Raw genomic sequence first — 12,314 nt, 5'->3', positions numbered from 1 at the left:
ACAGAAATAAATAAAGAATGACAGAAATAAATAATAACTAAAAACATAAAAGATATAAAATAAAGGCAAAACAAAATAAGATAAAAATAAAAGATATAAAAAAATCAAAATAAGAGATATAAGACGATACTAAATAAATATATGTTGATCATAAAAAGGAAAATAAATGAAAGATGATCATTCATTTAATATTTTCTTCAATGGTACGTTAAATAGTTTGTGAGAAATGAAACATAAATGACGAGAAATGCATAATCCAGTAATGTTGGAACAGGGTGTCTTGGTGTTTGACAATATGAACATTTTTTTGTTCGATCATGTTCTCTTATGTCCATATCAGTTCTTCTTATTCAACTTGTTTTTTTTTTATAATTATGTTATGTATTTTTTACTTGAAATTAACATCATGATTACATCATCAATAATAATAAAAAATATTAATTTATGTTTATGGATTCAACTTTTATGTTGGTGTAGAGTTTAATTTTTTTATTTTCTTCATTCTTAAAAAAAATTTAAACTAAACATTTTAAATTTATTACCTTTTTATTTTTATTTTGTAAAAACTCATTTCTTTATTCATTAATTATATTTCTAACTATTTTAAACATTAAAAATATTTATTTTTTAATGCATTCAAAATTAAAATTATCAAAAAAAATTAAATTTATTATTTATTTATTTATTTTTGAAATTGTGCTAGATAGAAAAATAAAAAATAAAAAGGTGTTAGATAGGAAAATAAAAACAAAAGGGTGCTAGATAGGAAAATAAAAACAAAAGAGTACTAGATGAGAAAATAAAAGTGTAAATGATGCTAGATAAGGAATTTACCCACGAAAAAGATGTGTTCGAGAGAATTGTTAGAAGAGAAAAGAAATCATTTTAAAAATTGGTGGAATTTACTTTATTATTTTTTATTTATTTGTTCTAATGACTTCAGAATTCTTTTCGAAATAAGCCTTTCTTAAATTTATGCAAATAAATATTTTCAAATTTTATTTAGACTCATTTATTGTTTGTAAGTCATAATTCGATTATCAGATTATCGAGTTCTGGTCATCCATACCTAAAAGCCCGTTGTTAAAGGAATTAATTTTTAAGTTGTGAATAATATTAAAACCGTATGGTTCGTCTAAATTCTTACTTATAAAAATATTCTTCATGAACAATAATTTTAACTAATTCTCAAATTATGTCAATACTTAAGAAAGTAATTTCTATATGAAATTATTTATTATATATGTGTGTTGACAAATTAAATATTTTATAATATGCATCTTCAATATGAATTTTGGACCAAGCCACTTATTGGTATAATAAACAGAAATACTAATTAAATGGGATAAATGAGTTTCTATAGTATATGGTGTCTTATCATTGGTGTTCTTATTTATCATAGTCATAATATAAATAGGATTATTGGTTATAATCGTTCTGATACAAAGAATTCACAACAGAGGCTATTCAAATAGCATCTAAGGGATTTTTTGTTAGATATTTTTTTTTTTCTTTAGTTCAATCAGATATAGTGAAGTTTGAATAATAGAACAAATAAACTTAAGACTTGGTCATGCTACCATACCATACAAAGGATGATCATAAAAGGCAGAATAATTCTAAGAATTATCTCTTCCATTAATTTTTCATTATAATCACTAGTACTATTACAAAGTGGACTTTAAGCCTAACTCAACCTCATAAAATCGGCTCATGAGGTTGAGGTTTGCACCCACTTATATACAATAAAAGGTTCTAATCTCTAGTCGATGTGGGATCTTCAACACACCCTCCTCACGCCGAGACTACCAACTCGTGCATGGGACTATATATTATGGGTGGTCCGATAGCGGCCCGATAGCGGGTGGCACGATAGGCCCAACACAAACACTCGCTAGGATATGCTCGAAAATGGCTTTGATACCATATTACGAAATGGACTTTAAGCCTAACTCAACCCATAAAACCGGCTCATGAGGTTGAGGTTTGCACCCACTTATATACAATGAAAGGCTCTAATCTCTAGTCGATGTGGGATCTCCAACAAGTACAAAAATAAGAAAAGAGCGCTCTTTATTTAATGCGGCTCAGCGCTTAAACGCATTCGTAAAAAACGCGGTGACATTTTTGAAATTATGTTTATTTACAAATGCGACTATCAGGGAAAATCGCATTTGTAAATCAAGCGTATTGATTTACAAATGCGGTTATTGGTAAAGCTGCATTTGTAAATCAATACGCTTGATTTACAAATGCGGTTTTCCCTGATAGCCGCATTTGTAAATGTTCTTTTACCCTAAATATTTGGAACGCGCCACAGTTTAAACGATTTCTCTTCACCGCCTTTCCTTTTCACTGTTGCTGCTTTGTTCCAGGTCGCGTTTGCATTGTTCCTGCTACATTCCCGTTCGCGTTCTTCTCATATTCACATTTGGTAAGTTCTTGTGTTTCTCATATTCACAGTTTTGTGCTGCACCGATTCGTTTTCGTTTCTTACACTGTTACATTGACATTGCACCGATTCATAAGTTCTTGTTTGTTTTTCTCTCCTTCGTAGCTTCATTGAGCGCCACCGGTTCCGCTGCCGCCGCCACCGCTATCCGCTGCCGCCGCCACCGCTATCCGCTCCTTCTTTACTCTTCACCAACGAAGGCTTCTCACACAAGGTTGGTGATTTTTTAAAGTTTTTTGATTTTTTTTAATGTTATGAATTTTTATTTTTTTATGTATTATAATTTGTATTTTTGAATTTATATTATTCAGTATTTATTATAATTTGTACTTATATTATGTTAGTTTAGTTGTTAGTTTTGAATAGAATTATCGTTGTTGTTTTGAGTCCGAAGGTGTTCGACCTTCGGCAATAATACGTGCTGGTATTGAGTTTGGGGTGTTCGACCCTCGTCAAAAATGTTAGATAGAACCCTGATTCTGAATGACTATTGCAGAATATAATGGATCGAAATTGGATAAATTATGTTCGTATAAGTGATGAGTACGAAAGAGGAGTAGAAGAATTTATACAATTTGCACAACGTAACGCGATTAATAGTGGTCATGATGGAGCAAAGATCAGGTGTCCGTGCGTTAATTGTTTGAATGGAAGGATATTGGATGTTAATTTAATGAGGGAGCACCTGTTATGTGATGGGTTTCTTCGATCGTATACAACTTGGACATGGCATGGTGAATTATTAAATTTACCACGTGTTTCCGTAACTGAAGAATATGTGGGGTCCACCATGGATGAAGCAGTACACGATGATGTAGAAGATGATCGATTGGAAGACATGATTCGTGATGTAGGAGCTGAGTCTTTTGCAAAAGTGCATGGATATGGAAGTATGTCAAGCGATGCAGAGACTCCATTGTATCCTGGATCAACTAACTTCACACGGTTGTCGGTGGTGTTAAGATTGATGAATTTGAAGGCAATAAATGGATGGACTGATAAAAGCTTCACAAAATTGCTTCAGTTGTTGAAGGATATGCTTCCAGAGGGAAATACTCTACCTAATCGTAATTATGAGGCCAAAAAGATTCTTTGTCCAATGGGTATGGAGTATAAAAAGATACATGCATGTCCTAATGATTGTATATTATACCGCAAAGAATTTGAATTGTTGAAAAGTTGTCCGAGGTGTGGGTTATCACGTTAAAAGTTGAAACAAAAAGATGATGATACTATTGAAGATATAGAAAACCATGGACCCCCAATGAAGGTTATGTGGTATCTTCCCATCATTCCAAGGATGAAGTGTTTGTTTGAAAACCCAAACGATGCTAAGAATCTTAGATGGCATGTAGATGAAAGGAAATGCGAATATCATGGCATGGTGAATTATTAAATTTACCACGTGTTTCCGTAACTGAAGAATATGTGGGTTCTACCATGGATGAAGCAGTACACGATGATGGAGATGATGATCGATTGGAGGACATGATTTGTGATGTGGAAGCTGAGTGTTTTGCAAAAGCGCTTGGATATGGAAGTATGTCAAAAGATGCTGAGACTCCTTTGTATCCTGGATCAACTAACTTCACACGATTGTCGGCGGTGTTAAGATTGATGAATTTGAAGGTAATAAACGGATGGACTAATAAAAGCTTCACGGAATTGCTCCAGCTGTTGAAGGATATGCTTCCAGAGGGAAATAGTCTACCTAATCGTAATTACAAGGCCAAAAAGATTCTTTGTCCAATGGGTATGGAGTACAAAAAGATACATGCATGTCCTAATGATTGTATATTATACCAGAAAGATTTTGAATTGTTGAAAAGTTGTCCGAGGTGTGGGTTATCACGTTATAAGTTGAAACAAAAAGATGATGATTCTATTGATGACATGGAAAAGCATGGACCCCCAATGAAGGTTATGTGGTATCTTCCCATCATTCCAAGGATGAAGCGTTTGTTTGCAAACCCAGACGATGCTAAGAATCTTAGATGGCATGCAGATGAGAGGAAATGCGATGGCATGTAATGACATCCAGCTGATTCTATTCAATGGAAGAAATTTGATGATGACTTTCCAGAGTTTGGTAAAGAATCAAGAAATATCCGACTTGGTTTAGCTACAGACGGAATGAATCCGTTTGGTAATATGAGTACAAATCACAGTTCATGGCTTGTATTTCTAGTTATTTACAACTTACCTCCTGGATTGTGCATGAAGCGAAAATACATGATGTTGTCTATGATGATATCCGGTCCAAAACAACCAGGGAATGATATTGATGTTTATCTAAGTCCCCTAATTGAAGATTTGAAGTTAATGTGGGACCAGGGTGTTGAAGTATTTGACGGATTTGCTAATGAAACTTTCAAGCTTCATGCCATGTTATTTTGCACCATCAATGACTTTCCGGCATATGGTAACTTATCAGGTTATAGTGTTAAGGGTCATAAAGCGTGTCCAATATGCGAAGAAGACACTGCTTCTCAATAATTGAAACATGGAAGGAAAACAGTATATCTTCGGCATCGGAGGTTTCTTAGAAGTCATCATCCTTACCGGAGGTTGAAAAAAGCCTTTAATGGACACCAAGAGGGTAGTGGTCCACCAACTCCATTAACCGGTGTTGAGGTTTACGAAAAGGTAAATAACATATACCACACCTTCGGTAAGTAAAAAAAAAAGTCATCTGTGACAAATATTTGGAAGAAGAAATCAATCTTCTTTGATCTTTCGTACTGGTCGAGGTTAGAAGTCAGACATTGTATAGATGTAATGCATGTTGAGAAGAATGTGTGTGATAACTTAATTGGTACACTTCTTAACATTAACAGGAACACGAAGGATGGTCTAAATGCTCGTTTAGATTTGATTGAGATTAACATACGCGGCAAGTTGGCACCCATAGAAATGGGTAAGCGTACATATTTGCCCCCAGCCTGTTACACAATGTCAAAAGATGAAAAAATTAGTTTTTGTCAATGTCTAAAGGGTGTGAAAGTGCCACAAGGACATTCCTCAAATGTGAATAGCCTAGTGTCAATGCAAGATTTGAAGTTAATTGGGTTGAAGTCTCATGATTGTCACATCTTGATGCAACAGTTGTTGCCGGTAGCTATCTGTTGGATCTTACCAAAAAATGTTAGACATATCATAACCCGTTTGTGCTAATTCTTCTCTTCCATCTGTTGTAAAGTCATTGATCCCTCAAAACTATATGAACTTCAAAATGAAATTGTTGTTATCTTGTGTGAATTGGAGATGTTTTTTCCTCCATCTTTTTTTGACATCATGGTTCATCTAGTGGTGCATCTGGTAAGAGAGGTTAGATTGTGTGGACCAGTGTACTTAAGATGGATGTATCCTGTTGAGCGGTATATGAAAATTTTGAAAGGTTATGTGAAAAATCATTATCGTCCAAAGGCTTCAATGATTGAAAGGTACATAGCTGAAGAAATTATTGAATTTTGTTCAGAGTACATGACAAAAGCAAATCCAATAGGTGTTCCAGCTAATTCATGGCACCACAGGCGTTCTACAAGTAAATGTTTACGTGGTGTGAATATTGTAAGCAAATCTCGATCAGAAGTCTTGCAAGCACATTTGTACATATTGAATAACACAGATGAAGTTGTACCTTACATAGAAGCTCATAAAGCCACTGTGAAGGCAAATAACCCAAGACAAACAGAGAAATGGGTCTTGATGGAACATAATAGAACTTTCATGCCTTGGTTTAAAGACGAGGTGTTCAAGGATTTAACGGCATCAGAGACCTTGACCTGGTTGGCATCAGAGGTGTACATATTTTACACGAAGTCCATGGATGAAAAGAGTACAGTTCAAAATTCTGGTGTTACTCTTGAAGTCGAGTCAATGCAGTTTTCGACTTTGAAAGATACAAATCCAGTACTTGGATCAATGGCATACTATGGGTTTATAGAAGAGATATGGGAGATTGACTACACTAAGTTTTCCGTTCCAGTTTTCAAGTGTAAATGGGTTGACAATAAAAGTGGGGTTAAAATTGATGATTCAGGATTCACACTAGTGGGCTTTCGAAAGATAGGGTATCGAGATGAGCCATTTATAATGGTTCAACAAGCATCTCAAGTTTTCTACGTGAAAGATCCTACGTCAGAACATTGGTATGTCGTTTTACATGACAAAAAACAAGGGGAGACCATAGATGATATTGAAAATGGTGACCCCTGTTCATTCACGCCAATGATAATTAATAAAGATGACGATGTAGTTGATGATGTACATGCAACCCGTAAAGACCACAATGAAGGAATTTACATATGAACTTTCAACCTTCATGCAACCTTCATGGGATGAGGTGTCAGAGGTCGACCGGAACAGGATCTGGGAGGATGTTGTAGTAAGCTTTACATTTTGATATAATGCTTTTTAATATTCATTGATTAATTTTAATTTGCTGATGTTATTTTGCAGGCAAACTTTGAAATTCCTGATGTGGAACCGCTTCGATCAAAGATTATATCCAATATCGGACTCAAATTTCGTACCTTTAAGTCAAGACTGACTTCGAGATACATTTTTGGCGACCTTAAAGACGAAAATCCATGTTTAAAGTACAAACATATTGATGAAGAGACATGGCGTCTTTTTAAAGAAAGCCGTCAAAATGAGGTTTGGATGGTAAGTGAAGTAACTTAACTTTTTTTGTTTATATAACATTAATAAGTTTATCTTATTTACTTCAGTTTGTTTATTTCAATTATGACAGGATCGTCGGAAGAAAGCTCAAGAGATAGCTTTGAAGAATGTTACCCTGACGTTATGTCTCGTTCGAGGTATCGAAAACTTGAGCAAGCACTGATGGTGGAAAAGGAGAAATCTAAACAGGGGACGTTGTTTGAAAATGTGGAAACAGGGGTCACTTCTCCTCCATCACCACCTTTTCGCCATGTAAAATGGAAGAGAGCCCGAATTAAAAAGTCGGGTGCACCAAGTTCTGAGCAATCCGGGGTTATCATCGAAAAAATTGTAAGTTATTTTTGTTATTTTCATTTATTTTAAAACATTAATTATATTAATGCTTGAAAATATGATTTTTGTGTACTCTTACAGGATTCCTTGGAATCTGACGGTAAATTTGTTGCTGAAGGTCGTCACGATATCCTGGTTGAAGCAATTAGACGACCTGAGCACTCTAGTCGTGTTCGTGCAGCTGGACAAGGGGTCGGAATTAAACTATATTTTGGAGTTTCAGAACGGCAGTCATCCTCCTCCTCCAAAGAGAACGAAACTCAAATGAAGACTAAGATACGTGAAGAATTAATGGAGGAGATGAGAAAGGAGACTGATTTGATATGGCTACAGATGAAAAAGGAGAATGATTGAATGCGACAAGAGTTTCTATCGCAACAACTTTGTGTTGAACCCCTTGTTAGTCCCACTCCCAAGAGCACAAAGGGGAGTTGTGAGCTACTGGTAGTGGGCGGCAAACTTCCTCGGGTGGTGGCCCTTGGAAAAGTCTATCAAGACGCCACCACCTTACATAACGTTCCTCTCTCCCCTGATGTGGCGAAGGTAACAGTTGAAAAAGTACGATTTCCTGATGCTCGTGTTCCACTACCTTCAGATGAGGTAACCACTATGGTCGATGCATTTCAGACATTCGTTGCCTGGCCCAGAGAGCTCATTCGATTTATGCCCGAACCTCATGTAATAATTTCATTTCATTATATTATTTTTTATTTATATTTATATATTACATATAATTTAATACAAATGTTCTTTATCTTGTAGAAACCTTTTCGGCCACCAAGTCCGGAGAAGAAACGTGAGGCTCCAATTGACGATCCTATAGCTTCATTAGGTCTCATTGCTAGTCAGATTGACAATGAACCTTTTCCAGTTCCTTGGGATGATACATTTTTTCAAATAAACATTGAACTGCCGCTGATGATGTACAACACAGATTTATCAGAATTTATATCTGGGAAACAGGAGCTCAATATAAGTATAATTCAATTTTTTATGATGTAAGTATCTTTACCTATTATTCAATTTACTTTATGTTAAATTATTATTGATTATGCTTTAACTAAAAACTTGTAGGTTTTTGCATAGAGTCTGTATCACTGAGGGGAAGGAAAATATGTATGGATTCTTAGGTCCTGCATATACTAATCCCGTTGGACCAAACTCATCTGAGACTCAAGCATACATCACTAACACCTTGGAAAAATAGGGAAAACAAATTTATTTATGCCCTTATATTAATGAGTAAGTTTAATTATATGCCATCAATTATTATTATTTCATGTTTTAAATATTTACTAACTCTTTTCATTGATGATATAGGCATCATTGGCAGTTACTTGTCTTATCAATGGTTGATAAGACTGCTGTGTGGTTTTGTTCCCTACACAAGAAGATTCCCACAAAATTTAAGGATATCATTGATACGTAAGTACATTATAAACTTAACTTTGTATATGTTACTAATTAACCATCTACTAACGAGGTTTTTTGTATTAACCAGTTCATGGCGTGGATATAACATCCTAAAAGGTCGATCCAGTTCAAATAATTTGAACTGGATAAGAATAAAGGTTTGTAATTTTTTTCTTTCTCTATTATCATTGTTTATCAATATACTAACATATTACTTTTTATTGAATTATAGTGTAATAAACAACCAGGAAGCTATGAGTGTGGCTATTACATTATGCAATGGATGATTACCATTATAAGACTAGGTGTTAAAACTGGTTGGAAAGAGGTACTATATGTTAAATCATTTTTATAATTCTTGAACATATATATATATATATATATAAACTAATTTATGTCAACTATATTTTGCAATGCAGCCATTCACAGAAGAAACACCAATGAATTCGGAAGACATTTCATATGTTAGAGATTCTTGGTCCACATATTTCATAAATTTTTATAAGTCTAGCATAGGTAATCAATAGTAGTTTTATTATATGTAATTTGATTACTTGTAAATGTACATTTTGATGCTCTCAATTTATATCTATATTTTTGTATTTATCTGGCTGGGTTTGATCATTATGCAGGTTAATTTATATGGTTTAGGGACAATACAAATTGCACTTAAAAAAAAACACTATTTACAAATGCGGTTATTTACCAAAACCGCATTTGTAAATCAAAAAATAATATTTACAAATGCGGCTATTACCAAAGCCGCATTTGTAAATGTGATTTACGAATGCGACTATTACCAGAGCCGCATTTGTAAATGTGATTTACGAATGCGACTATTACCAGAGCCGCATTCGTAAATCTTAAATCCTTAAACCCTCACCCCTTATTCAGAAGAATATACAAATGCGGTTATTTAAAGTAACCGCATTTGTAAATTTGATTTACAAATGCGGCTCTATGGCCGCATTTGTATCTCTCTGATTTACGAATGCGTGCTGATCAAATGCAGTTCTATAGCCGCATTTGTAAATGTAAAATAGCCGCATTTATTTTACATTTCTGCGCTCATCTACTAAGTCTTCTACCTTTAGGAAATTTTCTTCTGGCACATAGAATTATATTGAAGACTTGAAGAAATTCAGTTGTGGTGGTTGGGAAAAACCCTGTTGGTTACTTGAGTTGAATAATGACTTTCTACTTGGAAAAGTGTTAATCTCCCTAAGATAATTTGTTAATAGGAGTTTATAGCTTTTATCTAAAGAATAGTTTTCAAAAGTTCAAAGGAAGCTTCATTTCTACACCAAAGTTTTTCACTAGGATTTGAAAATGAGGAAGATGAATAATGAAGATGAAAGTTAAAGAATGGAACTTATGATATGGGATTTTCCTTTTTTTTTTTAAAGTGAGAATCTCTTTCAACTCTTCTTGCCACTAAGATAAAGATGAAAATCATTCTAGCAGGGTCCAATATATTCTTCCTTCAAAGGATAATAAGAATATCATAAGTAGTTTTAGTCCTGATAGTAATGGGAATAGAGCATTGAAGAGACCTGCACAATGTTGTCCACAAAGTGGCTTAACACATATCCCATCTTATTTCACAGAATAACTCAAATATTCCTCTCCATAAGAATTTTTGGATTAAAAGTGGATGGTGAAGTATGTTTGTACTTCATGGTTTCATGCATAAAGTAAAAATACTGAGTTTCTATATATCAGATGATACCATGAGGAGACTTTGGAGCCAAATCAGGAGGCTAGCCTTTTTTGAATCTTGGTTGTATTTGATAATGGTTTCACCATGAATATAAGTGGTAGAGATCATTTGGATTATCTTTCCAAGCCTAAAGAGAAAGTTATGGATGATATTTTGGCTTCCTTTTAACAAATAAATTTAATTCACTATGCATCTGATAATTATTTTATAATTATATTGTTTATCATAGTGGAATGAAAAGTAATAATAATAGAAACTCAATAATAATACAACCTATTACTTTTAATTAGAATGGATTATATGTAAATTTTGCGTTTGAATTAAGCATCAATGATAGAATATTACTTTAAATAATTAATTTTTTTATTTATAACAATCAATTATAATATAAGATAATTAATTATTATGTAAAGTTGATTATATTTTAATTATTACGATGATAAACACATTTAAAAAGAATTATACAAGAACATTGAACCATTATGCAATACATAAGCCTTAACATATTTAAGACACTCACATGTGAAAGTAAAGTAATACTTTATCATTTTTTGTAATAAATCATTAAAACAATCTTATCACTAAAATTTTAAGAGTCATGATCAACCATCTCCTCCTTTAAATAAACATTTTAAACTTTTAGAGCTTTAATATAAAACCTGGACACATTAATAGATACATTTTCTCTCTCTCTTTTAGCATATAAAAAAATATAAAAGAAACAGATCATAAAAACTTTCACTAATAAAACATATCAAATTTATTTATTTTAAAATTAATATTATCTTCAAATTGAAACATTGATTATTTTCTATATTTGATTTGAACCGTTTAAAAACCAAACCGACCTTTATTATGGATACGCCTATTTAAATAATGTAATACATTAATACAAATTTTAAAAGGTTCAACTAAAAAATATTAATTCATACCCATAAATTCTGAACTTTAAATGAATCTAGGTAAGTTAAAATAAATACAAAAATCTTCTAAAAGTTTTTTTAAAAAAAGAAAAGTCGTATGCATCTTAAAAGGGTCCAAACCCTTAAAAACGAATAAAGTAAAATTCATTTTAAGATTAGATTAAAATTCAAATCAACCAAACTATTTCAGTTGGTTAAATTTTTAATTGTAAATTTATTTTGTCATTGTTGGCTACTAAGACCTCACTCCATTCACATAGCCTTCATTAGCAGTATAAGTGACTAAAATTGGATTGATTTTTATTCACTTTTATTTATAACTCATTCCAATTATAATTATTTAATTTGGTTGTGACTGGATTCACTAATCAAACAAAACAAATGTTGTAATATTAAAAAAAAATCATTATGACAAATATAATTTTAATAAAATATTTTATGTTAATTGTTAACGTTTTGTTAACATGTTATAATATTATACGATAATTTATGTTAAAATTTATTTCAAGAATTTCTTTATTAACAAAAATCAATTTTATATTATAGTACAAGAAAAAAAAATATTTAAACCTAAATTTTTTTTGTTACTTTTCTAACTCGTAACAACAAAACATTTTAGAAACAATATTTTAATATTTCTTAATACTTATAAATTAACACCACTCAAAATAAATATAAATAGTTAATCTTAATATACTAAGACGACAAATAATAATTACAAATATATTTTACAATTCACTATATAAGTTTCAAATAAATTATGTAAGGTATGAAATATTTTCTAACT

The sequence above is a fragment of the Phaseolus vulgaris genome, chromosome 11 (genome assembly GCF_000499845.2).
Source record: "Phaseolus vulgaris cultivar G19833 chromosome 11, P. vulgaris v2.0, whole genome shotgun sequence".
In the NCBI taxonomy this organism is placed as follows: Eukaryota; Viridiplantae; Streptophyta; class Magnoliopsida; order Fabales; family Fabaceae; genus Phaseolus; species Phaseolus vulgaris.
Note: the sequence above shows the minus strand (reverse complement) of the source record.